Source organism: Schistocerca cancellata, chromosome 9, assembly GCF_023864275.1.
Source record: "Schistocerca cancellata isolate TAMUIC-IGC-003103 chromosome 9, iqSchCanc2.1, whole genome shotgun sequence".
NCBI classification, from domain to species: domain Eukaryota; kingdom Metazoa; phylum Arthropoda; class Insecta; order Orthoptera; family Acrididae; genus Schistocerca; species Schistocerca cancellata.
In genome coordinates, this window is record NC_064634.1 from 521,451,812 (window position 1) to 521,479,321 (window position 27,510).

General features: G+C 55.3%; 28 non-coding genes across 28 annotated transcripts; all 28 read right to left on the minus strand.

Moving 5' to 3' along the window:
- Nucleotides 1-445: 445 nt before the first annotated feature.
- On the minus strand, nt 446-564 carry LOC126101856 (5S ribosomal RNA). Its single transcript, XR_007522568.1, has one exon. It is a non-coding gene; the product is annotated as a 5S ribosomal RNA (ribosomal RNA).
- An 857-nt stretch (nt 565-1,421) lies between these two features.
- LOC126102611 (5S ribosomal RNA) lies at nt 1,422-1,540 on the minus strand. The gene has a single exon (XR_007522898.1). It is a non-coding gene; the product is annotated as a 5S ribosomal RNA (ribosomal RNA).
- Nucleotides 1,541-2,388: 848 nt separating this feature from the next.
- Nucleotides 2,389-2,507, minus strand: LOC126101857 (5S ribosomal RNA). Its single transcript, XR_007522569.1, has one exon. It is a non-coding gene; the product is annotated as a 5S ribosomal RNA (ribosomal RNA).
- Nucleotides 2,508-3,365: 858 nt separating this feature from the next.
- On the minus strand, nt 3,366-3,484 carry LOC126102833 (5S ribosomal RNA). The gene has a single exon (XR_007523096.1). It is a non-coding gene; the product is annotated as a 5S ribosomal RNA (ribosomal RNA).
- Nucleotides 3,485-4,342: 858 nt separating this feature from the next.
- Nucleotides 4,343-4,461, minus strand: LOC126102612 (5S ribosomal RNA). Its single transcript, XR_007522899.1, has one exon. It is a non-coding gene; the product is annotated as a 5S ribosomal RNA (ribosomal RNA).
- Nucleotides 4,462-5,314: 853 nt separating this feature from the next.
- LOC126101858 (5S ribosomal RNA) lies at nt 5,315-5,433 on the minus strand. The gene has a single exon (XR_007522570.1). It is a non-coding gene; the product is annotated as a 5S ribosomal RNA (ribosomal RNA).
- An 857-nt stretch (nt 5,434-6,290) lies between these two features.
- LOC126102834 (5S ribosomal RNA) lies at nt 6,291-6,409 on the minus strand. Its single transcript, XR_007523097.1, has one exon. It is a non-coding gene; the product is annotated as a 5S ribosomal RNA (ribosomal RNA).
- Nucleotides 6,410-7,267: 858 nt separating this feature from the next.
- LOC126101859 (5S ribosomal RNA) lies at nt 7,268-7,386 on the minus strand. The gene has a single exon (XR_007522571.1). It is a non-coding gene; the product is annotated as a 5S ribosomal RNA (ribosomal RNA).
- An 857-nt stretch (nt 7,387-8,243) lies between these two features.
- LOC126102835 (5S ribosomal RNA) lies at nt 8,244-8,362 on the minus strand. Its single transcript, XR_007523098.1, has one exon. It is a non-coding gene; the product is annotated as a 5S ribosomal RNA (ribosomal RNA).
- An 858-nt stretch (nt 8,363-9,220) lies between these two features.
- Nucleotides 9,221-9,339, minus strand: LOC126101860 (5S ribosomal RNA). The gene has a single exon (XR_007522572.1). It is a non-coding gene; the product is annotated as a 5S ribosomal RNA (ribosomal RNA).
- An 857-nt stretch (nt 9,340-10,196) lies between these two features.
- LOC126102613 (5S ribosomal RNA) lies at nt 10,197-10,315 on the minus strand. Its single transcript, XR_007522900.1, has one exon. It is a non-coding gene; the product is annotated as a 5S ribosomal RNA (ribosomal RNA).
- Nucleotides 10,316-11,174: 859 nt separating this feature from the next.
- Nucleotides 11,175-11,293, minus strand: LOC126101930 (5S ribosomal RNA). The gene has a single exon (XR_007522636.1). It is a non-coding gene; the product is annotated as a 5S ribosomal RNA (ribosomal RNA).
- An 857-nt stretch (nt 11,294-12,150) lies between these two features.
- LOC126102614 (5S ribosomal RNA) lies at nt 12,151-12,269 on the minus strand. The gene has a single exon (XR_007522901.1). It is a non-coding gene; the product is annotated as a 5S ribosomal RNA (ribosomal RNA).
- Nucleotides 12,270-13,122: 853 nt separating this feature from the next.
- Nucleotides 13,123-13,241, minus strand: LOC126101861 (5S ribosomal RNA). Its single transcript, XR_007522573.1, has one exon. It is a non-coding gene; the product is annotated as a 5S ribosomal RNA (ribosomal RNA).
- An 857-nt stretch (nt 13,242-14,098) lies between these two features.
- LOC126102616 (5S ribosomal RNA) lies at nt 14,099-14,217 on the minus strand. Its single transcript, XR_007522903.1, has one exon. It is a non-coding gene; the product is annotated as a 5S ribosomal RNA (ribosomal RNA).
- Nucleotides 14,218-15,070: 853 nt separating this feature from the next.
- On the minus strand, nt 15,071-15,189 carry LOC126101863 (5S ribosomal RNA). Its single transcript, XR_007522575.1, has one exon. It is a non-coding gene; the product is annotated as a 5S ribosomal RNA (ribosomal RNA).
- Nucleotides 15,190-16,046: 857 nt separating this feature from the next.
- LOC126102617 (5S ribosomal RNA) lies at nt 16,047-16,165 on the minus strand. The gene has a single exon (XR_007522904.1). It is a non-coding gene; the product is annotated as a 5S ribosomal RNA (ribosomal RNA).
- Nucleotides 16,166-17,019: 854 nt separating this feature from the next.
- Nucleotides 17,020-17,138, minus strand: LOC126101864 (5S ribosomal RNA). Its single transcript, XR_007522576.1, has one exon. It is a non-coding gene; the product is annotated as a 5S ribosomal RNA (ribosomal RNA).
- An 857-nt stretch (nt 17,139-17,995) lies between these two features.
- Nucleotides 17,996-18,114, minus strand: LOC126102618 (5S ribosomal RNA). Its single transcript, XR_007522905.1, has one exon. It is a non-coding gene; the product is annotated as a 5S ribosomal RNA (ribosomal RNA).
- Nucleotides 18,115-18,967: 853 nt separating this feature from the next.
- On the minus strand, nt 18,968-19,086 carry LOC126101865 (5S ribosomal RNA). Its single transcript, XR_007522577.1, has one exon. It is a non-coding gene; the product is annotated as a 5S ribosomal RNA (ribosomal RNA).
- An 857-nt stretch (nt 19,087-19,943) lies between these two features.
- LOC126102620 (5S ribosomal RNA) lies at nt 19,944-20,062 on the minus strand. Its single transcript, XR_007522906.1, has one exon. It is a non-coding gene; the product is annotated as a 5S ribosomal RNA (ribosomal RNA).
- Nucleotides 20,063-20,921: 859 nt separating this feature from the next.
- On the minus strand, nt 20,922-21,040 carry LOC126101931 (5S ribosomal RNA). The gene has a single exon (XR_007522637.1). It is a non-coding gene; the product is annotated as a 5S ribosomal RNA (ribosomal RNA).
- Nucleotides 21,041-21,897: 857 nt separating this feature from the next.
- LOC126102621 (5S ribosomal RNA) lies at nt 21,898-22,016 on the minus strand. The gene has a single exon (XR_007522907.1). It is a non-coding gene; the product is annotated as a 5S ribosomal RNA (ribosomal RNA).
- An 853-nt stretch (nt 22,017-22,869) lies between these two features.
- Nucleotides 22,870-22,988, minus strand: LOC126101867 (5S ribosomal RNA). Its single transcript, XR_007522578.1, has one exon. It is a non-coding gene; the product is annotated as a 5S ribosomal RNA (ribosomal RNA).
- Nucleotides 22,989-23,844: 856 nt separating this feature from the next.
- LOC126102622 (5S ribosomal RNA) lies at nt 23,845-23,963 on the minus strand. Its single transcript, XR_007522908.1, has one exon. It is a non-coding gene; the product is annotated as a 5S ribosomal RNA (ribosomal RNA).
- Nucleotides 23,964-24,816: 853 nt separating this feature from the next.
- Nucleotides 24,817-24,935, minus strand: LOC126101868 (5S ribosomal RNA). Its single transcript, XR_007522579.1, has one exon. It is a non-coding gene; the product is annotated as a 5S ribosomal RNA (ribosomal RNA).
- Nucleotides 24,936-25,792: 857 nt separating this feature from the next.
- Nucleotides 25,793-25,911, minus strand: LOC126102623 (5S ribosomal RNA). The gene has a single exon (XR_007522909.1). It is a non-coding gene; the product is annotated as a 5S ribosomal RNA (ribosomal RNA).
- An 854-nt stretch (nt 25,912-26,765) lies between these two features.
- LOC126101869 (5S ribosomal RNA) lies at nt 26,766-26,884 on the minus strand. Its single transcript, XR_007522580.1, has one exon. It is a non-coding gene; the product is annotated as a 5S ribosomal RNA (ribosomal RNA).
- Between the last annotated feature and the right edge of the window lie 626 nt (nt 26,885-27,510).

Genomic DNA, 27,510 nt, shown 5'->3' on the forward strand with positions numbered 1-27,510 from the left:
CAGTGCATTCGCACCATTCCTATCCCTGTCCCTGTCCCCGTCCCGACTTGTCCCGACTTTGCTCGACTGCCGCTCGCTGCCGCTCGGGTCGTGGTCCATATGACAGCGCAAGCACGACAAACGTCTGCGGGACGAGACGAGACGAGACGAGACGAGACGACTAAGGAATAAATTCGTGGTTACAAATCAAATTTGGAACTCTACACTCCTACACAACAATAGGCGGTGACGTATTTCAGAAATCACCTGCCGATTCGTACTGTTTTGTCGTTTTCAAAGTCTTCTTGGCAAACTTGGTTAGCACATTCTCCCTCAAACTGAGTTAATTACTGCATTTTCGTACCATTACAGTAGTTTAAAAGGCTTAAGGAAGCATCTTTGTCACAGCAGAAAGGTAGTTTGAAAATTGGGCTATCGACATAACAAAAAAAAAAAACAGGAAGGGAGCCAACAGCACCCGGGTTTCCCAGGCGGTCACCCATCCAAGTACTAGCCGGGCCAGATGATGCTTAACTTCGGTGATCGGACGAGAACCGGTGTATTCATCATGGTATGGCCGTTGGCGCTCTCTAATAGAGGAGCACGGCAGAATTCGCGTTCGGCTTTTCTCCCAACACACAAAATGTTAGTTTTCGGCCGCATTTGACAAAAGCGCTTCCTTTCGCAACCGCCAGTTCCTCGAGGACGGCGCGGGGAGGCGCGCCCGGCGTCCCAGCAGAGTGATGGCCGAATTGGCGGGCGCACCGCCGCGTGTGTGGGACGCACTGCTGCTCGTTGCACCCCCTGTCATTCGCTGGGCGCGGTCAGCCTTCGACACTAGCGGAGGACGCATCTTGTCCCTGGTGTTCAGCGGAGGGCCTGTGCGGGGTGCGGCAGTGTCGTGCTGGAGGGCCCACTGGTAGCGATGTGGGCTTCCTCGCCTCGCCTCGCCTCGCCTCGCCTCGCCTCGCCTCACACCAGGTGTCTGCGTAGTTTGCAGTGCATTCGCACCATTCCTATCCCTGTCCCTGTCCCCGTCCCGACTTGTCCCGACTTTGCTCGACTGCCGCTCGCTGCCGCTCGGGTCGTGGTCCATATGACAGCGCAAGCACGACAAACGTCTGCGGGACGAGACGAGACGAGACGAGACGAGACGACTAAGGAATAAATTCGTGGTTACAAATCAAATTCGGAACTCTAAACTCCTACACAACAATAGGCGGTGACGTATTTCAGAAATCACCTGCCGATTCGTACTGTTTTGTCGTTTTCAAAGTCTTCTTGGCAAACTTGGTTAGCACATTCTCCCTCAAACTGAGTTAATTACTGCATTTTCGTACCATTACAGTAGTTTAAAAGGCTTAAGGAAGCATCTTTGTCACAACAGAAAGGTAGTTTGAAAATTGGGCTGGCGACATAACAAAAAAAAAAAACAGGAAGGGAGCCAACAGCACCCGGGTTTCCCAGGCGGTCACCCATCCAAGTACTAGCCGGGCCCGATGATGCTTAACTTCGGTGATCGGACGAGAACCGGTGTATTCATCATGGTATGGCCGTTGGCGCTCATCTAATGTAGGAGCACGGCAGAATTCGCGTTCGGCTTATCTCCCACCACACAAAATGTTAGTTTTCGGCCGCATTTGACGAAAGCGCTTCCTTCCGCAACCGCCAGTTCCTCGAGGACGGCGCGGGGAGGCGCGCCCGGCGTCCCAGCAGAGTGACGGCCGAATTGGCGGGCGCACCGCCGCGTGTGTGAGACGCACTGCTGCTCGTTGCACCCCCTGTCATTCGCTGGGCGCGTGCAGCCTTCGACACTAGCGGAGGACGCATCTTGTCCCTGGTGTTCAGCGGAGGGCCTGTGCGGGGTGCGGCAGTGTCGTGCAGGAGGGCCCACTGGTAGCGATGTGGGCTTCCTCGCCTCGCCTCGCCTCGCCTCGCCTCACACCAGGTGTCTGCGTAGTTTGCAGTGCATTCGCACCATTCCTATCCCTGTCCCTGTCCCCGTCCCGACTTGTCCCGACTTTGCTCGACTGCCGCTCGCTGCCGCTCGGGTCGTGGTCCATATGACAGCGCAAGCACGACAAACGTCTGCGGGACGAGACGAGACGAGACGAGACGAGACGACTAAGGAATAAATTCGTGGTTACAAATCAAATTTGGAACTCTACACTCCTACACAACAATAGGCGGTGACGTATTTCAGAAATCACCTGCCGATTCGTACTGTTTTGTCGTTTTCAAAGTCTTCTTGGCAAACTTGGTTAGCACATTCTCCCTCAAACTGAGTTAATTACTGCATTTTCGTACCATTACAGTAGTTTAAAAGGCTTAAGGAAGCATCTTTGTCACAGCAGAAAGGTAGTTTGAAAATTGGGCTATCGACATAACAAAAAAAAAAAACAGGAAGGGAGCCAACAGCACCCGGGTTTCCCAGGCGGTCACCCATCCAAGTACTAGCCGGGCCAGATGATGCTTAACTTCGGTGATCGGACGAGAACCGGTGTATTCATCATGGTATGGCCGTTGGCGCTCTCTAATAAAGGAGCACGGCAGAATTCGCGTTCGGCTTTTCTCCCAACACACAAAATGTTAGTTTTCGGCCGCATTTGACGAAAGCGCTTCCTTTCGCAACCGCCAGTTCCTCGAGGACGGCGCGGGGAGGCGCGCCCGGCGTCCCAGCAGAGTGACGGCCGAATTGGCGGGCGCACCGCCGCGTGTGTGGGACGCACTGCTGCTCGTTGCACCCCCTGTCATTCGCTGGGCGCGGTCAGCCTTCGACACTAGCGGAGGACGCATCTTGTCCCTGGTGTTCAGCGGAGGGCCTGTGCGGGGTGCGGCAGTGTCGTGCTGGAGGGCCCACTGGTAGCGATGTGGGCTTCCTCGCCTCGCCTCGCCTCGCCTCGCCTCGCCTCGCCTCACACCAGGTGTCTGCGTAGTTTGCAGTGCATTCGCACCATTCCTATCCCTGTCCCTGTCCCCGTCCCGACTTGTCCCGACTTTGCTCGACTGCCGCTCGCTGCCGCTCGGGTCGTGGTCCATATGACAGCGCAAGCACGACAAACGTCTGCGGGACGAGACGAGACGAGACGAGACGAGACGACTAAGGAATAAATTCGTGGTTACAAATCAAATTCGGAACTCTAAACTCCTACACAACAATAGGCGGTGACGTATTTCAGAAATCACCTGCCGATTCGTACTGTTTTGTCGTTTTCAAAGTCTTCTTGGCAAACTTGGTTAGCACATTCTCCCTCAAACTGAGTTAATTACTGCATTTTCGTACCATTACAGTAGTTTAAAAGGCTTAAGGAAGCATCTTTGTCACAACAGAAAGGTAGTTTGAAAATTGGGCTGGCGACATAACAAAAAAAAAAAAACAGGAAGGGAGCCAACAGCACCCGGGTTTCCCAGACGGTCACCCATCCAAGTACTAGCCGGGCCCGATGATGCTTAACTTCGGTGATCGGACGAGAACCGGTGTATTCATCATGGTATGGCCGTTGGCGCTCATCTAATGTAGGAGCACGGCAGAATTCGCGTTCGGCTTATCTCCCACCACACAAAATGTTAGTTTTCGGCCGCATTTGACGAAAGCGCTTCCTTCCGCAACCGCCAGTTCCTCGAGGACGGCGCGGGGAGGCGCGCCCGGCGTCCCAGCAGAGTGACGGCCGAATTGGCGGGCGCACCGCCGCGTGTGTGAGACGCACTGCTGCTCGTTGCACCCCCTGTCATTCGCTGGGCGCGTGCAGCCTTCGACACTAGCGGAGGACGCATCTTGTCCCTGGTGTTCAGCGGAGGGCCTGTGCGGGGTGCGGCAGTGTCGTGCAGGAGGGCCCACTGGTAGCGATGTGGGCTTCCTCGCCTCGCCTCGCCTCGCCTCGCCTCGCCTCGCCTCACACCAGGTGTCTGCGTAGTTTGCAGTGCATTCGCACCATTCCTATCCCTGTCCCTGTCCCCGTCCCGACTTGTCCCGACTTTGCTCGACTGCCGCTCGCTGCCGCTCGGGTCGTGGTCCATATGACAGCGCAAGCACGACAAACGTCTGCGGGACGAGACGAGACGAGACGAGACGAGACGACTAAGGAATAAATTCGTGGTTACAAATCAAATTCGGAACTCTAAACTCCTACACAACAATAGGCGGTGACGTATTTCAGAAATCACCTGCCGATTCGTACTGTTTTGTCGTTTTCAAAGTCTTCTTGGCAAACTTGGTTAGCACATTCTCCCTCAAACTGAGTTAATTACTGCATTTTCGTACCATTACAGTAGTTTAAAAGGCTTAAGGAAGCATCTTTGTCACAACAGAAAGGTAGTTTGAAAATTGGGCTGGCGACATAACAAAAAAAAAAAACAGGAAGGGAGCCAACAGCACCCGGGTTTCCCAGGCGGTCACCCATCCAAGTACTAGCCGGGCCCGATGATGCTTAACTTCGGTGATCGGACGAGAACCGGTGTATTCATCATGGTATGGCCGTTGGCGCTCATCTAATGTAGGAGCACGGCAGAATTCGCGTTCGGCTTATCTCCCACCACACAAAATGTTAGTTTTCGGCCGCATTTGACGAAAGCGCTTCCTTCCGCAACCGCCAGTTCCTCGAGGACGGCGCGGGGAGGCGCGCCCGGCGTCCCAGCAGAGTGACGGCCGAATTGGCGGGCGCACCGCCGCGTGTGTGAGACGCACTGCTGCTCGTTGCACCCCCTGTCATTCGCTGGGCGCGTGCAGCCTTCGACACTAGCGGAGGACGCATCTTGTCCCTGGTGTTCAGCGGAGGGCCTGTGCGGGGTGCGGCAGTGTCGTGCAGGAGGGCCCACTGGTAGCGATGTGGGCTTCCTCGCCTCGCCTCGCCTCGCCTCGCCTCGCCTCACACCAGGTGTCTGCGTAGTTTGCAGTGCATTCGCACCATTCCTATCCCTGTCCCTGTCCCCGTCCCGACTTGTCCCGACTTTGCTCGACTGCCGCTCGCTGCCGCTCGGGTCGTGGTCCATATGACAGCGCAAGCACGACAAACGTCTGCGGGACGAGACGAGACGAGACGAGACGAGACGACTAAGGAATAAATTCGTGGTTACAAATCAAATTTGGAACTCTACACTCCTACACAACAATAGGCGGTGACGTATTTCAGAAATCACCTGCCGATTCGTACTGTTTTGTCGTTTTCAAAGTCTTCTTGGCAAACTTGGTTAGCACATTCTCCCTCAAACTGAGTTAATTACTGCATTTTCGTACCATTACAGTAGTTTAAAAGGCTTAAGGAAGCATCTTTGTCACAGCAGAAAGGTAGTTTGAAAATTGGGCTATCGACATAACAAAAAAAAAAAACAGGAAGGGAGCCAACAGCACCCGGGTTTCCCAGGCGGTCACCCATCCAAGTACTAGCCGGGCCAGATGATGCTTAACTTCGGTGATCGGACGAGAACCGGTGTATTCATCATGGTATGGCCGTTGGCGCTCTCTAATAAAGGAGCACGGCAGAATTCGCGTTCGGCTTTTCTCCCAACACACAAAATGTTAGTTTTCGGCCGCATTTGACGAAAGCGCTTCCTTTCGCAACCGCCAGTTCCTCGAGGACGGCGCGGGGAGGCGCGCCCGGCGTCCCAGCAGAGTGACGGCCGAATTGGCGGGCGCACCGCCGCGTGTGTGGGACGCACTGCTGCTCGTTGCACCCCCTGTCATTCGCTGGGCGCGGTCAGCCTTCGACACTAGCGGAGGACGCATCTTGTCCCTGGTGTTCAGCGGAGGGCCTGTGCGGGGTGCGGCAGTGTCGTGCTGGAGGGCCCACTGGTAGCGATGTGGGCTTCCTCGCCTCGCCTCGCCTCGCCTCGCCTCGCCTCGCCTCACACCAGGTGTCTGCGTAGTTTGCAGTGCATTCGCACCATTCCTATCCCTGTCCCTGTCCCCGTCCCGACTTGTCCCGACTTTGCTCGACTGCCGCTCGCTGCCGCTCGGGTCGTGGTCCATATGACAGCGCAAGCACGACAAACGTCTGCGGGACGAGACGAGACGAGACGAGACGAGACGACTAAGGAATAAATTCGTGGTTACAAATCAAATTCGGAACTCTAAACTCCTACACAACAATAGGCGGTGACGTATTTCAGAAATCACCTGCCGATTCGTACTGTTTTGTCGTTTTCAAAGTCTTCTTGGCAAACTTGGTTAGCACATTCTCCCTCAAACTGAGTTAATTACTGCATTTTCGTACCATTACAGTAGTTTAAAAGGCTTAAGGAAGCATCTTTGTCACAACAGAAAGGTAGTTTGAAAATTGGGCTGGCGACATAACAAAAAAAAAAAACAGGAAGGGAGCCAACAGCACCCGGGTTTCCCAGACGGTCACCCATCCAAGTACTAGCCGGGCCCGATGATGCTTAACTTCGGTGATCGGACGAGAACCGGTGTATTCATCATGGTATGGCCGTTGGCGCTCATCTAATGTAGGAGCACGGCAGAATTCGCGTTCGGCTTATCTCCCACCACACAAAATGTTAGTTTTCGGCCGCATTTGACGAAAGCGCTTCCTTCCGCAACCGCCAGTTCCTCGAGGACGGCGCGGGGAGGCGCGCCCGGCGTCCCAGCAGAGTGACGGCCGAATTGGCGGGCGCACCGCCGCGTGTGTGAGACGCACTGCTGCTCGTTGCACCCCCTGTCATTCGCTGGGCGCGTGCAGCCTTCGACACTAGCGGAGGACGCATCTTGTCCCTGGTGTTCAGCGGAGGGCCTGTGCGGGGTGCGGCAGTGTCGTGCAGGAGGGCCCACTGGTAGCGATGTGGGCTTCCTCGCCTCGCCTCGCCTCGCCTCGCCTCGCCTCGCCTCACACCAGGTGTCTGCGTAGTTTGCAGTGCATTCGCACCATTCCTATCCCTGTCCCTGTCCCCGTCCCGACTTGTCCCGACTTTGCTCGACTGCCGCTCGCTGCCGCTCGGGTCGTGGTCCATATGACAGCGCAAGCACGACAAACGTCTGCGGGACGAGACGAGACGAGACGAGACGAGACGACTAAGGAATAAATTCGTGGTTACAAATCAAATTTGGAACTCTACACTCCTACACAACAATAGGCGGTGACGTATTTCAGAAATCACCTGCCGATTCGTACTGTTTTGTCGTTTTCAAAGTCTTCTTGGCAAACTTGGTTAGCACATTCTCCCTCAAACTGAGTTAATTACTGCATTTTCGTACCATTACAGTAGTTTAAAAGGCTTAAGGAAGCATCTTTGTCACAGCAGAAAGGTAGTTTGAAAATTGGGCTATCGACATAACAAAAAAAAAAAACAGGAAGGGAGCCAACAGCACCCGGGTTTCCCAGGCGGTCACCCATCCAAGTACTAGCCGGGCCAGATGATGCTTAACTTCGGTGATCGGACGAGAACCGGTGTATTCATCATGGTATGGCCGTTGGCGCTCTCTAATAAAGGAGCACGGCAGAATTCGCGTTCGGCTTTTCTCCCAACACACAAAATGTTAGTTTTCGGCCGCATTTGACGAAAGCGCTTCCTTTCGCAACCGCCAGTTCCTCGAGGACGGCGCGGGGAGGCGCGCCCGGCGTCCCAGCAGAGTGACGGCCGAATTGGCGGGCGCACCGCCGCGTGTGTGGGACGCACTGCTGCTCGTTGCACCCCCTGTCATTCGCTGGGCGCGGTCAGCCTTCGACACTAGCGGAGGACGCATCTTGTCCCTGGTGTTCAGCGGAGGGCCTGTGCGGGGTGCGGCAGTGTCGTGCTGGAGGGCCCACTGGTAGCGATGTGGGCTTCCTCGCCTCGCCTCGCCTCGCCTCGCCTCGCCTCGCCTCACACCAGGTGTCTGCGTAGTTTGCAGTGCATTCGCACCATTCCTATCCCTGTCCCTGTCCCCGTCCCGACTTGTCCCGACTTTGCTCGACTGCCGCTCGCTGCCGCTCGGGTCGTGGTCCATATGACAGCGCAAGCACGACAAACGTCTGCGGGACGAGACGAGACGAGACGAGACGAGACGACTAAGGAATAAATTCGTGGTTACAAATCAAATTCGGAACTCTAAACTCCTACACAACAATAGGCGGTGACGTATTTCAGAAATCACCTGCCGATTCGTACTGTTTTGTCGTTTTCAAAGTCTTCTTGGCAAACTTGGTTAGCACATTCTCCCTCAAACTGAGTTAATTACTGCATTTTCGTACCATTACAGTAGTTTAAAAGGCTTAAGGAAGCATCTTTGTCACAACAGAAAGGTAGTTTGAAAATTGGGCTGGCGACATAACAAAAAAAAAAAACAGGAAGGGAGCCAACAGCACCCGGGTTTCCCAGACGGTCACCCATCCAAGTACTAGCCGGGCCCGATGATGCTTAACTTCGGTGATCGGACGAGAACCGGTGTATTCATCATGGTATGGCCGTTGGCGCTCATCTAATGTAGGAGCACGGCAGAATTCGCGTTCGGCTTATCTCCCACCACACAAAATGTTAGTTTTCGGCCGCATTTGACGAAAGCGCTTCCTTCCGCAACCGCCAGTTCCTCGAGGACGGCGCGGGGAGGCGCGCCCGGCGTCCCAGCAGAGTGACGGCCGAATTGGCGGGCGCACCGCCGCGTGTGTGAGACGCACTGCTGCTCGTTGCACCCCCTGTCATTCGCTGGGCGCGTGCAGCCTTCGACACTAGCGGAGGACGCATCTTGTCCCTGGTGTTCAGCGGAGGGCCTGTGCGGGGTGCGGCAGTGTCGTGCAGGAGGGCCCACTGGTAGCGATGTGGGCTTCCTCGCCTCGCCTCGCCTCGCCTCGCCTCGCCTCGCCTCACACCAGGTGTCTGCGTAGTTTGCAGTGCATTCGCACCATTCCTATCCCTGTCCCTGTCCCCGTCCCGACTTGTCCCGACTTTGCTCGACTGCCGCTCGCTGCCGCTCGGGTCGTGGTCCATATGACAGCGCAAGCACGACAAACGTCTGCGGGACGAGACGAGACGAGACGAGACGAGACGACTAAGGAATAAATTCGTGGTTACAAATCAAATTTGGAACTCTACACTCCTACACAACAATAGGCGGTGACGTATTTCAGAAATCACCTGCCGATTCGTACTGTTTTGTCGTTTTCAAAGTCTTCTTGGCAAACTTGGTTAGCACATTCTCCCTCAAACTGAGTTAATTACTGCATTTTCGTACCATTACAGTAGTTTAAAAGGCTTAAGGAAGCATCTTTGTCACAGCAGAAAGGTAGTTTGAAAATTGGGCTATCGACATAACAAAAAAAAAAAACAGGAAGGGAGCCAACAGCACCCGGGTTTCCCAGGCGGTCACCCATCCAAGTACTAGCCGGGCCAGATGATGCTTAACTTCGGTGATCGGACGAGAACCGGTGTATTCATCATGGTATGGCCGTTGGCGCTCTCTAATAAAGGAGCACGGCAGAATTCGCGTTCGGCTTTTCTCCCAACACACAAAATGATAGTTTTCGGCCGCATTTGACAAAAGCGCTTCCTTTCGCAACCGCCAGTTCCTCGAGGACGGCGCGGGGAGGCGCGCCCGGCGTCCCAGCAGAGTGACGGCCGAATTGGCGGGCGCACCGCCGCGTGTGTGGGACGCACTGCTGCTCGTTGCACCCCCTGTCATTCGCTGGGCGCGGTCAGCCTTCGACACTAGCGGAGGACGCATCTTGTCCCTGGTGTTCAGCGGAGGGCCTGTGCGGGGTGCGGCAGTGTCGTGCTGGAGGGCCCACTGGTAGCGATGTGGGCTTCCTCGCCTCGCCTCGCCTCGCCTCGCCTCGCCTCGCCTCACACCAGGTGTCTGCGTAGTTTGCAGTGCATTCGCACCATTCCTATCCCTGTCCCTGTCCCCGTCCCGACTTGTCCCGACTTTGCTCGACTGCCGCTCGCTGCCGCTCGGGTCGTGGTCCATATGACAGCGCAAGCACGACAAACGTCTGCGGGACGAGACGAGACGAGACGAGACGAGACGACTAAGGAATAAATTCGTGGTTACAAATCAAATTCGGAACTCTAAACTCCTACACAACAATAGGCGGTGACGTATTTCAGAAATCACCTGCCGATTCGTACTGTTTTGTCGTTTTCAAAGTCTTCTTGGCAAACTTGGTTAGCACATTCTCCCTCAAACTGAGTTAATTACTGCATTTTCGTACCATTACAGTAGTTTAAAAGGCTTAAGGAAGCATCTTTGTCACAACAGAAAGGTAGTTTGAAAATTGGGCTGGCGACATAACAAAAAAAAAAAACAGGAAGGGAGCCAACAGCACCCGGGTTTCCCAGGCGGTCACCCATCCAAGTACTAGCCGGGCCCGATGATGCTTAACTTCGGTGATCGGACGAGAACCGGTGTATTCATCATGGTATGGCCGTTGGCGCTCATCTAATGTAGGAGCACGGCAGAATTCGCGTTCGGCTTATCTCCCACCACACAAAATGTTAGTTTTCGGCCGCATTTGACGAAAGCGCTTCCTTCCGCAACCGCCAGTTCCTCGAGGACGGCGCGGGGAGGCGCGCCCGGCGTCCCAGCAGAGTGACGGCCGAATTGGCGGGCGCACCGCCGCGTGTGTGAGACGCACTGCTGCTCGTTGCACCCCCTGTCATTCGCTGGGCGCGTGCAGCCTTCGACACTAGCGGAGGACGCATCTTGTCCCTGGTGTTCAGCGGAGGGCCTGTGCGGGGTGCGGCAGTGTCGTGCAGGAGGGCCCACTGGTAGCGATGTGGGCTTCCTCGCCTCGCCTCGCCTCGCCTCGCATCGCCTCGCCTCACACCAGGTGTCTGCGTAGTTTGCAGTGCATTCGCACCATTCCTATCCCTGTCCCTGTCCCCGTCCCGACTTGTCCCGACTTTGCTCGACTGCCGCTCGCTGCCGCTCGGGTCGTGGTCCATATGACAGCGCAAGCACGACAAACGTCTGCGGGACGAGACGAGACGAGACGAGACGAGACGACTAAGGAATAAATTCGTGGTTACAAATCAAATTTGGAACTCTACACTCCTACACAACAATAGGCGGTGACGTATTTCAGAAATCACCTGCCGATTCGTACTGTTTTGTCGTTTTCAAAGTCTTCTTGGCAAACTTGGTTAGCACATTCTCCCTCAAACTGAGTTAATTACTGCATTTTCGTACCATTACAGTAGTTTAAAAGGCTTAAGGAAGCATCTTTGTCACAGCAGAAAGGTAGTTTGAAAATTGGGCTATCGACATAACAAAAAAAAAAAAACAGGAAGGGAGCCAACAGCACCCGGGTTTCCCAGGCGGTCACCCATCCAAGTACTAGCCGGGCCAGATGACGCTTAACTTCGGTGATCGGACGAGAACCGGTGTATTCATCATGGTATGGCCGTTGGCGCTCTCTAATAAAGGAGCACGGCAGAATTCGCGTTCGGCTTTTCTCCCAACACACAAAATGATAGTTTTCGGCCGCATTTGACAAAAGCGCTTCCTTTCGCAACCGCCAGTTCCTCGAGGACGGCGCGGGGAGGCGCGCCCGGCGTCCCAGCAGAGTGACGGCCGAATTGGCGGGCGCACCGCCGCGTGTGTGGGACGCACTGCTGCTCGTTGCACCCCCTGTCATTCGCTGGGCGCGGTCAGCCTTCGACACTAGCGGAGGACGCATCTTGTCCCTGGTGTTCAGCGGAGGGCCTGTGCGGGGTGCGGCAGTGTCGTGCTGGAGGGCCCACTGGTAGCGATGTGGGCTTCCTCGCCTCGCCTCGCCTCGCCTCGCCTCGCCTCGCCTCACACCAGGTGTCTGCGTAGTTTGCAGTGCATTCGCACCATTCCTATCCCTGTCCCTGTCCCCGTCCCGACTTGTCCCGACTTTGCTCGACTGCCGCTCGCTGCCGCTCGGGTCGTGGTCCATATGACAGCGCAAGCACGACAAACGTCTGCGGGACGAGACGAGACGAGACGAGACGAGACGACTAAGGAATAAATTCGTGGTTACAAATCAAATTCGGAACTCTAAACTCCTACACAACAATAGGCGGTGACGTATTTCAGAAATCACCTGCCGATTCGTACTGTTTTGTCGTTTTCAAAGTCTTCTTGGCAAACTTGGTTAGCACATTCTCCCTCAAACTGAGTTAATTACTGCATTTTCGTACCATTACAGTAGTTTAAAAGGCTTAAGGAAGCATCTTTGTCACAACAGAAAGGTAGTTTGAAAATTGGGCTGGCGACATAACAAAAAAAAAAAACAGGAAGGGAGCCAACAGCACCCGGGTTTCCCAGGCGGTCACCCATCCAAGTACTAGCCGGGCCCGATGATGCTTAACTTCGGTGATCGGACGAGAACCGGTGTATTCATCATGGTATGGCCGTTGGCGCTCATGTAATGTAGGAGCACGGCAGAATTCGCGTTCGGCTTATCTCCCACCACACAAAATGTTAGTTTTCGGCCGCATTTGACGAAAGCGCTTCCTTCCGCAACCGCCAGTTCCTCGAGGACGGCGCGGGGAGGCGCGCCCGGCGTCCCAGCAGAGTGACGGCCGAATTGGCGGGCGCACCGCCGCGTGTGTGAGACGCACTGCTGCTCGTTGCACCCCCTGTCATTCGCTGGGCGCGTGCAGCCTTCGACACTAGCGGAGGACGCATCTTGTCCCTGGTGTTCAGCGGAGGGCCTGTGCGGGGTGCGGCAGTGTCGTGCAGGAGGGCCCACTGGTAGCGATGTGGGCTTCCTCGCCTCGCCTCGCCTCGCCTCGCCTCGCCTCACACCAGGTGTCTGCGTAGTTTGCAGTGCATTCGCACCATTCCTATCCCTGTCCCTGTCCCCGTCCCGACTTGTCCCGACTTTGCTCGACTGCCGCTCGCTGCCGCTCGGGTCGTGGTCCATATGACAGCGCAAGCACGACAAACGTCTGCGGGACGAGACGAGACGAGACGAGACGAGACGACTAAGGAATAAATTCGTGGTTACAAATCAAATTTGGAACTCTACACTCCTACACAACAATAGGCGGTGACGTATTTCAGAAATCACCTGCCGATTCGTACTGTTTTGTCGTTTTCAAAGTCTTCTTGGCAAACTTGGTTAGCACATTCTCCCTCAAACTGAGTTAATTACTGCATTTTCGTACCATTACAGTAGTTTAAAAGGCTTAAGGAAGCATCTTTGTCACAGCAGAAAGGTAGTTTGAAAATTGGGCTATCGACATAACAAAAAAAAAAAACAGGAAGGGAGCCAACAGCACCCGGGTTTCCCAGGCGGTCACCCATCCAAGTACTAGCCGGGCCAGATGATGCTTAACTTCGGTGATCGGACGAGAACCGGTGTATTCATCATGGTATGGCCGTTGGCGCTCTCTAATAAAGGAGCACGGCAGAATTCGCGTTCGGCTTTTCTGCCAACACACAAAATGTTAGTTTTCGGCCGCATTTGACAAAAGCGCTTCCTTTCGCAACCGCCAGTTCCTCGAGGACGGCGCGGGGAGGCGCGCCCGGCGTCCCAGCAGAGTGACGGCCGAATTGGCGGGCGCACCGCCGCGTGTGTGGGACGCACTGCTGCTCGTTGCACCCCCTGTCATTCGCTGGGCGCGGTCAGCCTTCGACACTAGCGGAGGACGCATCTTGTCCCTGGTGTTCAGCGGAGGGCCTGTGCGGGGTGCGGCAGTGTCGTGCTGGAGGGCCCACTGGTAGCGATGTGGGCTTCCTCGCCTCGCCTCGCCTCGCCTCGCCTCGCCTCGCCTCACACCAGGTGTCTGCGTAGTTTGCAGTGCATTCGCACCATTCCTATCCCTGTCCCTGTCCCCGTCCCGACTTGTCCCGACTTTGCTCGACTGCCGCTCGCTGCCGCTCGGGTCGTGGTCCATATGACAGCGCAAGCACGACAAACGTCTGCGGGACGAGACGAGACGAGACGAGACGAGACGACTAAGGAATAAATTCGTGGTTACAAATCAAATTCGGAACTCTAAACTCCTACACAACAATAGGCGGTGACGTATTTCAGAAATCACCTGCCGATTCGTACTGTTTTGTCGTTTTCAAAGTCTTCTTGGCAAACTTGGTTAGCACATTCTCCCTCAAACTGAGTTAATTACTGCATTTTCGTACCATTACAGTAGTTTAAAAGGCTTAAGGAAGCATCTTTGTCACAACAGAAAGGTAGTTTGAAAATTGGGCTGGCGACATAACAAAAAAAAAAAACAGGAAGGGAGCCAACAGCACCCGGGTTTCCCAGGCGGTCACCCATCCAAGTACTAGCCGGGCCCGATGATGCTTAACTTCGGTGATCGGACGAGAACCGGTGTATTCATCATGGTATGGCCGTTGGCGCTCATCTAATGTAGGAGCACGGCAGAATTCGCGTTCGGCTTATCTCCCACCACACAAAATGTTAGTTTTCGGCCGCATTTGACGAAAGCGCTTCCTTCCGCAACCGCCAGTTCCTCGAGGACGGCGCGGGGAGGCGCGCCCGGCGTCCCAGCAGAGTGACGGCCGAATTGGCGGGCGCACCGCCGCGTGTGTGAGACGCACTGCTGCTCGTTGCACCCCCTGTCATTCGCTGGGCGCGTGCAGCCTTCGACACTAGCGGAGGACGCATCTTGTCCCTGGTGTTCAGCGGAGGGCCTGTGCGGGGTGCGGCAGTGTCGTGCAGGAGGGCCCACTGGTAGCGATGTGGGCTTCCTCGCCTCGCCTCGCCTCGCCTCGCCTCGCCTCACACCAGGTGTCTGCGTAGTTTGCAGTGCATTCGCACCATTCCTATCCCTGTCCCTGTCCCCGTCCCGACTTGTCCCGACTTTGCTCGACTGCCGCTCGCTGCCGCTCGGGTCGTGGTCCATATGACAGCGCAAGCACGACAAACGTCTGCGGGACGAGACGAGACGAGACGAGACGAGACGACTAAGGAATAAATTCGTGGTTACAAATCAAATTTGGAACTCTACACTCCTACACAACAATAGGCGGTGACGTATTTCAGAAATCACCTGCCGATTCGTACTGTTTTGTCGTTTTCAAAGTCTTCTTGGCAAACTTGGTTAGCACATTCTCCCTCAAACTGAGTTAATTACTGCATTTTCGTACCATTACAGTAGTTTAAAAGGCTTAAGGAAGCATCTTTGTCACAGCAGAAAGGTAGTTTGAAAATTGGGCTATCGACATAACAAAAAAAAAAAACAGGAAGGGAGCCAACAGCACCCGGGTTTCCCAGGCGGTCACCCATCCAAGTACTAGCCGGGCCAGATGATGCTTAACTTCGGTGATCGGACGAGAACCGGTGTATTCATCATGGTATGGCCGTTGGCGCTCTCTAATAAAGGAGCACGGCAGAATTCGCGTTCGGCTTTTCTCCCAACACACAAAATGTTAGTTTTCGGCCGCATTTGACAAAAGCGCTTCCTTTCGCAACCGCCAGTTCCTCGAGGACGGCGCGGGGAGGCGCGCCCGGCGTCCCAGCAGAGTGACGGCCGAATTGGCGGGCGCACCGCCGCGTGTGTGGGACGCACTGCTGCTCGTTGCACCCCCTGTCATTCGCTGGGCGCGGTCAGCCTTCGACACTAGCGGAGGACGCATCTTGTCCCTGGTGTTCAGCGGAGGGCCTGTGCGGGGTGCGGCAGTGTCGTGCTGGAGGGCCCACTGGTAGCGATGTGGGCTTCCTCGCCTCGCCTCGCCTCGCCTCGCCTCGCCTCGCCTCACACCAGGTGTCTGCGTAGTTTGCAGTGCATTCGCACCATTCCTATCCCTGTCCCTGTCCCCGTCCCGACTTGTCCCGACTTTGCTCGACTGCCGCTCGCTGCCGCTCGGGTCGTGGTCCATATGACAGCGCAAGCACGACAAACGTCTGCGGGACGAGACGAGACGAGACGAGACGAGACGACTAAGGAATAAATTCGTGGTTACAAATCAAATTCGGAACTCTAAACTCCTACACAACAATAGGCGGTGACGTATTTCAGAAATCACCTGCCGATTCGTACTGTTTTGTCGTTTTCAAAGTCTTCTTGGCAAACTTGGTTAGCACATTCTCCCTCAAACTGAGTTAATTACTGCATTTTCGTACCATTACAGTAGTTTAAAAGGCTTAAGGAAGCATCTTTGTCACAACAGAAAGGTAGTTTGAAAATTGGGCTGGCGACATAACAAAAAAAAAAAACAGGAAGGGAGCCAACAGCACCCGGGTTTCCCAGGCGGTCACCCATCCAAGTACTAGCCGGGCCCGATGATGCTTAACTTCGGTGATCGGACGAGAACCGGTGTATTCATCATGGTATGGCCGTTGGCGCTCATGTAATGTAGGAGCACGGCAGAATTCGCGTTCGGCTTATCTCCCACCACACAAAATGTTAGTTTTCGGCCGCATTTGACGAAAGCGCTTCCTTCCGCAACCGCCAGTTCCTCGAGGACGGCGCGGGGAGGCGCGCCCGGCGTCCCAGCAGAGTGACGGCCGAATTGGCGGGCGCACCGCCGCGTGTGTGAGACGCACTGCTGCTCGTTGCACCCCCTGTCATTCGCTGGGCGCGTGCAGCCTTCGACACTAGCGGAGGACGCATCTTGTCCCTGGTGTTCAGCGGAGGGCCTGTGCGGGGTGCGGCAGTGTCGTGCAGGAGGGCCCACTGGTAGCGATGTGGGCTTCCTCGCCTCGCCTCGCCTCGCCTCGCCTCGCCTCACACCAGGTGTCTGCGTAGTTTGCAGTGCATTCGCACCATTCCTATCCCTGTCCCTGTCCCCGTCCCGACTTGTCCCGACTTTGCTCGACTGCCGCTCGCTGCCGCTCGGGTCGTGGTCCATATGACAGCGCAAGCACGACAAACGTCTGCGGGACGAGACGAGACGAGACGAGACGAGACGACTAAGGAATAAATTCGTGGTTACAAATCAAATTTGGAACTCTACACTCCTACACAACAATAGGCGGTGACGTATTTCAGAAATCACCTGCCGATTCGTACTGTTTTGTCGTTTTCAAAGTCTTCTTGGCAAACTTGGTTAGCACATTCTCCCTCAAACTGAGTTAATTACTGCATTTTCGTACCATTACAGTAGTTTAAAAGGCTTAAGGAAGCATCTTTGTCACAGCAGAAAGGTAGTTTGAAAATTGGGCTGGCGACATAACAAAAAAAAAAAAACAGGAAGGGAGCCAACAGCACCCGGGTTTCCCAGGCGGTCACCCATCCAAGTACTAGCCGGGCCAGATGATGCTTAACTTCGGTGATCGGACGAGAACCGGTGTATTCATCATGGTATGGCCGTTGGCGCTCTCTAATAAAGGAGCACGGCAGAATTCGCGTTCGGCTTTTCTCCCAACACACAAAATGTTAGTTTTCGGCCGCATTTGACGAAAGCGCTTCCTTTCGCAACCGCCAGTTCCTCGAGGACGGCGCGGGGAGGCGCGCCCGGCGTCCCAGCAGAGTGACGGCCGAATTGGCGGGCGCACCGCCGCGTGTGTGGGACGCACTGCTGCTCGTTGCACCCCCTGTCATTCGCTGGGCGCGGTCAGCCTTCGACACTAGCGGAGGACGCATCTTGTCCCTGGTGTTCAGCGGAGGGCCTGTGCGGGGTGCGGCAGTGTCGTGCTGGAGGGCCCACTGGTAGCGATGTGGGCTTCCTCGCCTCGCCTCGCCTCGCCTCGCCTCGCCTCGCCTCACACCAGGTGTCTGCGTAGTTTGCAGTGCATTCGCACCATTCCTATCCCTGTCCCTGTCCCCGTCCCGACTTGTCCCGACTTTGCTCGACTGCCGCTCGCTGCCGCTCGGGTCGTGGTCCATATGACAGCGCAAGCACGACAAACGTCTGCGGGACGAGACGAGACGAGACGAGACGAGACGACTAAGGAATAAATTCGTGGTTACAAATCAAATTCGGAACTCTAAACTCCTACACAACAATAGGCGGTGACGTATTTCAGAAATCACCTGCCGATTCGTACTGTTTTGTCGTTTTCAAAGTCTTCTTGGCAAACTTGGTTAGCACATTCTCCCTCAAACTGAGTTAATTACTGCATTTTCGTACCATTACAGTAGTTTAAAAGGCTTAAGGAAGCATCTTTGTCACAACAGAAAGGTAGTTTGAAAATTGGGCTGGCGACATAACAAAAAAAAAAAACAGGAAGGGAGCCAACAGCACCCGGGTTTCCCAGGCGGTCACCCATCCAAGTACTAGCCGGGCCCGATGATGCTTAACTTCGGTGATCGGACGAGAACCGGTGTATTCATCATGGTATGGCCGTTGGCGCTCATGTAATGTAGGAGCACGGCAGAATTCGCGTTCGGCTTATCTCCCACCACACAAAATGTTAGTTTTCGGCCGCATTTGACGAAAGCGCTTCCTTCCGCAACCGCCAGTTCCTCGAGGACGGCGCGGGGAGGCGCGCCCGGCGTCCCAGCAGAGTGACGGCCGAATTGGCGGGCGCACCGCCGCGTGTGTGAGACGCACTGCTGCTCGTTGCACCCCCTGTCATTCGCTGGGCGCGTGCAGCCTTCGACACTAGCGGAGGACGCATCTTGTCCCTGGTGTTCAGCGGAGGGCCTGTGCGGGGTGCGGCAGTGTCGTGCAGGAGGGCCCACTGGTAGCGATGTGGGCTTCCTCGCCTCGCCTCGCCTCGCCTCGCCTCGCCTCACACCAGGTGTCTGCGTAGTTTGCAGTGCATTCGCACCATTCCTATCCCTGTCCCTGTCCCCGTCCCGACTTGTCCCGACTTTGCTCGACTGCCGCTCGCTGCCGCTCGGGTCGTGGTCCATATGACAGCGCAAGCACGACAAACGTCTGCGGGACGAGACGAGACGAGACGAGACGAGACGACTAAGGAATAAATTCGTGGTTACAAATCAAATTTGGAACTCTACACTCCTACACAACAATAGGCGGTGACGTATTTCAGAAATCACCTGCCGATTCGTACTGTTTTGTCGTTTTCAAAGTCTTCTTGGCAAACTTGGTTAGCACATTCTCCCTCAAACTGAGTTAATTACTGCATTTTCGTACCATTACAGTAGTTTAAAAGGCTTAAGGAAGCATCTTTGTCACAGCAGAAAGGTAGTTTGAAAATTGGGCTATCGACATAACAAAAAAAAAAAACAGGAAGGGAGCCAACAGCACCCGGGTTTCCCAGGCGGTCACCCATCCAAGTACTAGCCGGGCCAGATGATGCTTAACTTCGGTGATCGGACGAGAACCGGTGTATTCATCATGGTATGGCCGTTGGCGCTCTCTAATAAAGGAGCACGGCAGAATTCGCGTTCGGCTTTTCTCCCAACACACAAAATGATAGTTTTCGGCCGCATTTGACAAAAGCGCTTCCTTTCGCAACCGCCAGTTCCTCGAGGACGGCGCGGGGAGGCGCGCCCGGCGTCCCAGCAGAGTGACGGCCGAATTGGCGGGCGCACCGCCGCGTGTGTGGGACGCACTGCTGCTCGTTGCACCCCCTGTCATTCGCTGGGCGCGGTCAGCCTTCGACACTAGCGGAGGACGCATCTTGTCCCTGGTGTTCAGCGGAGGGCCTGTGCGGGGTGCGGCAGTGTCGTGCTGGAGGGCCCACTGGTAGCGATGTGGGCTTCCTCGCCTCGCCTCGCCTCGCCTCGCCTCGCCTCGCCTCACACCAGGTGTCTGCGTAGTTTGCAGTGCATTCGCACCATTCCTATCCCTGTCCCTGTCCCCGTCCCGACTTGTCCCGACTTTGCTCGACTGCCGCTCGCTGCCGCTCGGGTCGTGGTCCATATGACAGCGCAAGCACGACAAACGTCTGCGGGACGAGACGAGACGAGACGAGACGAGACGACTAAGGAATAAATTCGTGGTTACAAATCAAATTCGGAACTCTAAACTCCTACACAACAATAGGCGGTGACGTATTTCAGAAATCACCTGCCGATTCGTACTGTTTTGTCGTTTTCAAAGTCTTCTTGGCAAACTTGGTTAGCACATTCTCCCTCAAACTGAGTTAATTACTGCATTTTCGTACCATTACAGTAGTTTAAAAGGCTTAAGGAAGCATCTTTGTCACAACAGAAAGGTAGTTTGAAAATTGGGCTGGCGACATAACAAAAAAAAAAAACAGGAAGGGAGCCAACAGCACCCGGGTTTCCCAGGCGGTCACCCATCCAAGTACTAGCCGGGCCCGATGATGCTTAACTTCGGTGATCGGACGAGAACCGGTGTATTCATCATGGTATGGCCGTTGGCGCTCATCTAATGTAGGAGCACGGCAGAATTCGCGTTCGGCTTATCTCCCACCACACAAAATGTTAGTTTTCGGCCGCATTTGACGAAAGCGCTTCCTTCCGCAACCGCCAGTTCCTCGAGGACGGCGCGGGGAGGCGCGCCCGGCGTCCCAGCAGAGTGACGGCCGAATTGGCGGGCGCACCGCCGCGTGTGTGAGACGCACTGCTGCTCGTTGCACCCCCTGTCATTCGCTGGGCGCGTGCAGCCTTCGACACTAGCGGAGGACGCATCTTGTCCCTGGTGTTCAGCGGAGGGCCTGTGCGGGGTGCGGCAGTGTCGTGCAGGAGGGCCCACTGGTAGCGATGTGGGCTTCCTCGCCTCGCCTCGCCTCGCCTCGCATCGCCTCGCCTCACACCAGGTGTCTGCGTAGTTTGCAGTGCATTCGCACCATTCCTATCCCTGTCCCTGTCCCCGTCCCGACTTGTCCCGACTTTGCTCGACTGCCGCTCGCTGCCGCTCGGGTCGTGGTCCATACGACAGCGCAAGCACGACAAACGTCTGCGGGACGAGACGAGACGAGACGAGACGAGACGACTAAGGAATAAATTCGTGGTTACAAATCAAATTTGGAACTCTACACTCCTACACAACAATAGGCGGTGACGTATTTCAGAAATCACCTGCCGATTCGTACTGTTTTGTCGTTTTCAAAGTCTTCTTGGCAAACTTGGTTAGCACATTCTCCCTCAAACTGAGTTAATTACTGCATTTTCGTACCATTACAGTAGTTTAAAAGGCTTAAGGAAGCATCTTTGTCACAGCAGAAAGGTAGTTTGAAAATTGGGCTATCGACATAACAAAAAAAAAAAAACAGGAAGGGAGCCAACAGCACCCGGGTTTCCCAGGCGGTCACCCATCCAAGTACTAGCCGGGCCAGATGACGCTTAACTTCGGTGATCGGACGAGAACCGGTGTATTCATCATGGTATGGCCGTTGGCGCTCTCTAATAAAGGAGCACGGCAGAATTCGCGTTCGGCTTTTCTCCCAACACACAAAATGATAGTTTTCGGCCGCATTTGACAAAAGCGCTTCCTTTCGCAACCGCCAGTTCCTCGAGGACGGCGCGGGGAGGCGCGCCCGGCGTCCCAGCAGAGTGACGGCCGAATTGGCGGGCGCACCGCCGCGTGTGTGGGACGCACTGCTGCTCGTTGCACCCCCTGTCATTCGCTGGGCGCGGTCAGCCTTCGACACTAGCGGAGGACGCATCTTGTCCCTGGTGTTCAGCGGAGGGCCTGTGCGGGGTGCGGCAGTGTCGTGCTGGAGGGCCCACTGGTAGCGATGTGGGCTTCCTCGCCTCGCCTCGCCTCGCCTCGCCTCGCCTCGCCTCACACCAGGTGTCTGCGTAGTTTGCAGTGCATTCGCACCATTCCTATCCCTGTCCCTGTCCCCGTCCCGACTTGTCCCGACTTTGCTCGACTGCCGCTCGCTGCCGCTCGGGTCGTGGTCCATATGACAGCGCAAGCACGACAAACGTCTGCGGGACGAGACGAGACGAGACGAGACGAGACGACTAAGGAATAAATTCGTGGTTACAAATCAAATTCGGAACTCTAAACTCCTACACAACAATAGGCGGTGACGTATTTCAGAAATCACCTGCCGATTCGTACTGTTTTGTCGTTTTCAAAGTCTTCTTGGCAAACTTGGTTAGCACATTCTCCCTCAAACTGAGTTAATTACTGCATTTTCGTACCATTACAGTAGTTTAAAAGGCTTAAGGAAGCATCTTTGTCACAACAGAAAGGTAGTTTGAAAATTGGGCTGGCGACATAACAAAAAAAAAAAACAGGAAGGGAGCCAACAGCACCCGGGTTTCCCAGGCGGTCACCCATCCAAGTACTAGCCGGGCCCGATGATGCTTAACTTCGGTGATCGGACGAGAACCGGTGTATTCATCATGGTATGGCCGTTGGCGCTCATGTAATGTAGGAGCACGGCAGAATTCGCGTTCGGCTTATCTCCCACCACACAAAATGTTAGTTTTCGGCCGCATTTGACGAAAGCGCTTCCTTCCGCAACCGCCAGTTCCTCGAGGACGGCGCGGGGAGGCGCGCCCGGCGTCCCAGCAGAGTGACGGCCGAATTGGCGGGCGCACCGCCGCGTGTGTGAGACGCACTGCTGCTCGTTGCACCCCCTGTCATTCGCTGGGCGCGTGCAGCCTTCGACACTAGCGGAGGACGCATCTTGTCCCTGGTGTTCAGCGGAGGGCCTGTGCGGGGTGCGGCAGTGTCGTGCAGGAGGGCCCACTGGTAGCGATGTGGGCTTCCTCGCCTCGCCTCGCCTCGCCTCGCCTCGCCTCACACCAGGTGTCTGCGTAGTTTGCAGTGCATTCGCACCATTCCTATCCCTGTCCCTGTCCCCGTCCCGACTTGTCCCGACTTTGCTCGACTGCCGCTCGCTGCCGCTCGGGTCGTGGTCCATATGACAGCGCAAGCACGACAAACGTCTGCGGGACGAGACGAGACGAGACGAGACGAGACGACTAAGGAATAAATTCGTGGTTACAAATCAAATTTGGAACTCTACACTCCTACACAACAATAGGCGGTGACGTATTTCAGAAATCACCTGCCGATTCGTACTGTTTTGTCGTTTTCAAAGTCTTCTTGGCAAACTTGGTTAGCACATTCTCCCTCAAACTGAGTTAATTACTGCATTTTCGTACCATTACAGTAGTTTAAAAGGCTTAAGGAAGCATCTTTGTCACAGCAGAAAGGTAGTTTGAAAATTGGGCTATCGACATAACAAAAAAAAAAAACAGGAAGGGAGCCAACAGCACCCGGGTTTCCCAGGCGGTCACCCATCCAAGTACTAGCCGGGCCAGATGATGCTTAACTTCGGTGATCGGACGAGAACCGGTGTATTCATCATGGTATGGCCGTTGGCGCTCTCTAATAAAGGAGCACGGCAGAATTCGCGTTCGGCTTTTCTGCCAACACACAAAATGTTAGTTTTCGGCCGCATTTGACAAAAGCGCTTCCTTTCGCAACCGCCAGTTCCTCGAGGACGGCGCGGGGAGGCGCGCCCGGCGTCCCAGCAGAGTGACGGCCGAATTGGCGGGCGCACCGCCGCGTGTGTGGGACGCACTGCTGCTCGTTGCACCCCCTGTCATTCGCTGGGCGCGGTCAGCCTTCGACACTAGCGGAGGACGCATCTTGTCCCTGGTGTTCAGCGGAGGGCCTGTGCGGGGTGCGGCAGTGTCGTGCTGGAGGGCCCACTGGTAGCGATGTGGGCTTCCTCGCCTCGCCTCGCCTCGCCTCGCCTCGCCTCGCCTCACACCAGGTGTCTGCGTAGTTTGCAGTGCATTCGCACCATTCCTATCCCTGTCCCTGTCCCCGTCCCGACTTGTCCCGACTTTGCTCGACTGCCGCTCGCTGCCGCTCGGGTCGTGGTCCATATGACAGCGCAAGCACGACAAACGTCTGCGGGACGAGACGAGACGAGACGAGACGAGACGACTAAGGAATAAATTCGTGGTTACAAATCAAATTCGGAACTCTAAACTCCTACACAACAATAGGCGGTGACGTATTTCAGAAATCACCTGCCGATTCGTACTGTTTTGTCGTTTTCAAAGTCTTCTTGGCAAACTTGGTTAGCACATTCTCCCTCAAACTGAGTTAATTACTGCATTTTCGTACCATTACAGTAGTTTAAAAGGCTTAAGGAAGCATCTTTGTCACAACAGAAAGGTAGTTTGAAAATTGGGCTGGCGACATAACAAAAAAAAAAACAGGAAGGGAGCCAACAGCACCCGGGTTTCCCAGGCGGTCACCCATCCAAGTACTAGCCGGGCCCGATGATGCTTAACTTCGGTGATCGGACGAGAACCGGTGTATTCATCATGGTATGGCCGTTGGCGCTCATGTAATGTAGGAGCACGGCAGAATTCGCGTTCGGCTTATCTCCCACCACACAAAATGTTAGTTTTCGGCCGCATTTGACGAAAGCGCTTCCTTCCGCAACCGCCAGTTCCTCGAGGACGGCGCGGGGAGGCGCGCCCGGCGTCCCAGCAGAGTGACGGCCGAATTGGCGGGCGCACCGCCGCGTGTGTGAGACGCACTGCTGCTCGTTGCACCCCCTGTCATTCGCTGGGCGCGTGCAGCCTTCGACACTAGCGGAGGACGCATCTTGTCCCTGGTGTTCAGCGGAGGGCCTGTGCGGGGTGCGGCAGTGTCGTGCAGGAGGGCCCACTGGTAGCGATGTGGGCTTCCTCGCCTCGCCTCGCCTCGCCTCGCCTCGCCTCACACCAGGTGTCTGCGTAGTTTGCAGTGCATTCGCACCATTCCTATCCCTGTCCCTGTCCCCGTCCCGACTTGTCCCGACTTTGCTCGACTGCCGCTCGCTGCCGCTCGGGTCGTGGTCCATATGACAGCGCAAGCACGACAAACGTCTGCGGGACGAGACGAGACGAGACGAGACGAGACGACTAAGGAATAAATTCGTGGTTACAAATCAAATTTGGAACTCTACACTCCTACACAACAATAGGCGGTGACGTATTTCAGAAATCACCTGCCGATTCGTACTGTTTTGTCGTTTTCAAAGTCTTCTTGGCAAACTTGGTTAGCACATTCTCCCTCAAACTGAGTTAATTACTGCATTTTCGTACCATTACAGTAGTTTAAAAGGCTTAAGGAAGCATCTTTGTCACAGCAGAAAGGTAGTTTGAAAATTGGGCTATCGACATAACAAAAAAAAAAAACAGGAAGGGAGCCAACAGCACCCGGGTTTCCCAGGCGGTCACCCATCCAAGTACTAGCCGGGCCAGATGATGCTTAACTTCGGTGATCGGACGAGAACCGGTGTATTCATCATGGTATGGCCGTTGGCGCTCTCTAATAAAGGAGCACGGCAGAATTCGCGTTCGGCTTTTCTCCCAACACACAAAATGTTAGTTTTCGGCCGCATTTGACAAAAGCGCTTCCTTTCGCAACCGCCAGTTCCTCGAGGACGGCGCGGGGAGGCGCGCCCGGCGTCCCAGCAGAGTGACGGCCGAATTGGCGGGCGCACCGCCGCGTGTGTGGGACGCACTGCTGCTCGTTGCACCCCCTGTCATTCGCTGGGCGCGGTCAGCCTTCGACACTAGCGGAGGACGCATCTTGTCCCTGGTGTTCAGCGGAGGGCCTGTGCGGGGTGCGGCAGTGTCGTGCTGGAGGGCCCACTGGTAGCGATGTGGGCTTCCTCGCCTCGCCTCGCCTCGCCTCGCCTCGCCTCGCCTCACACCAGGTGTCTGCGTAGTTTGCAGTGCATTCGCACCATTCCTATCCCTGTCCCTGTCCCCGTCCCGACTTGTCCCGACTTTGCTCGACTGCCGCTCGCTGCCGCTCGGGTCGTGGTCCATATGACAGCGCAAGCACGACAAACGTCTGCGGGACGAGACGAGACGAGACGAGACGAGACGACTAAGGAATAAATTCGTGGTTACAAATCAAATTCGGAACTCTAAACTCCTACACAACAATAGGCGGTGACGTATTTCAGAAATCACCTGCCGATTCGTACTGTTTTGTCGTTTTCAAAGTCTTCTTGGCAAACTTGGTTAGCACATTCTCCCTCAAACTGAGTTAATTACTGCATTTTCGTACCATTACAGTAGTTTAAAAGGCTTAAGGAAGCATCTTTGTCACAACAGAAAGGTAGTTTGAAAATTGGGCTGGCGACATAACAAAAAAAAAAAACAGGAAGGGAGCCAACAGCACCCGGGTTTCCCAGGCGGTCACCCATCCAAGTACTAGCCGGGCCCGATGATGCTTAACTTCGGTGATCGGACGAGAACCGGTGTATTCATCATGGTATGGCCGTTGGCGCTCATGTAATGTAGGAGCACGGCAGAATTCGCGTTCGGCTTATCTCCCACCACACAAAATGTTAGTTTTCGGCCGCATTTGACGAAAGCGCTTCCTTCCGCAACCGCCAGTTCCTCGAGGACGGCGCGGGGAGGCGCGCCCGGCGTCCCAGCAGAGTGACGGCCGAATTGGCGGGCGCACCGCCGCGTGTGTGAGACGCACTGCTGCTCGTTGCACCCCCTGTCATTCGCTGGGCGCGTGCAGCCTTCGACACTAGCGGAGGACGCATCTTGTCCCTGGTGTTCAGCGGAGGGCCTGTGCGGGGTGCGGCAGTGTCGTGCAGGAGGGCCCACTGGTAGCGATGTGGGCTTCCTCGCCTCGCCTCGCCTCGCCTCGCCTCGCCTCACACCAGGTGTCTGCGTAGTTTGCAGTGCATTCGCACCATTCCTATCCCTGTCCCTGTCCCCGTCCCGACTTGTCCCGACTTTGCTCGACTGCCGCTCGCTGCCGCTCGGGTCGTGGTCCATATGACAGCGCAAGCACGACAAACGTCTGCGGGACGAGACGAGACGAGACGAGACGAGACGACTAAGGAATAAATTCGTGGTTACAAATCAAATTTGGAACTCTACACTCCTACACAACAATAGGCGGTGACGTATTTCAGAAATCACCTGCCGATTCGTACTGTTTTGTCGTTTTCAAAGTCTTCTTGGCAAACTTGGTTAGCACATTCTCCCTCAAACTGAGTTAATTACTGCATTTTCGTACCATTACAGTAGTTTAAAAGGCTTAAGGAAGCATCTTTGTCACAGCAGAAAGGTAGTTTGAAAATTGGGCTGGCGACATAACAAAAAAAAAAAAACAGGAAGGGAGCCAACAGCACCCGGGTTTCCCAGGCGGTCACCCATCCAAGTACTAGCCGGGCCAGATGATGCTTAACTTCGGTGATCGGACGAGAACCGGTGTATTCATCATGGTATGGCCGTTGGCGCTCTCTAATAAAGGAGCACGGCAGAATTCGCGTTCGGCTTTTCTCCCAACACACAAAATGTTAGTTTTCGGCCGCATTTGACGAAAGCGCTTCCTTTCGCAACCGCCAGTTCCTCGAGGACGGCGCGGGGAGGCGCGCCCGGCGTCCCAGCAGAGTGACGGCCGAATTGGCGGGCGCACCGCCGCGTGTGTGGGACGCACTGCTGCTCGTTGCACCCCCTGTCATTCGCTGGGCGCGGTCAGCCTTCGACACTAGCGGAGGACGCATCTTGTCCCTGGTGTTCAGCGGAGGGCCTGTGCGGGGTGCGGCAGTGTCGTGCTGGAGGGCCCACTGGTAGCGATGTGGGCTTCCTCGCCTCGCCTCGCCTCGCCTCGCCTCGCCTCGCCTCACACCAGGTGTCTGCGTAGTTTGCAGTGCATTCGCACCATTCCTATCCCTGTCCCTGTCCCCGTCCCGACTTGTCCCGACTTTGCTCGACTGCCGCTCGCTGCCGCTCGGGTCGTGGTCCATATGACAGCGCAAGCACGACAAACGTCTGCGGGACGAGACGAGACGAGACGAGACGAGACGACTAAGGAATAAATTCGTGGTTACAAATCAAATTCGGAACTCTAAACTCCTACAC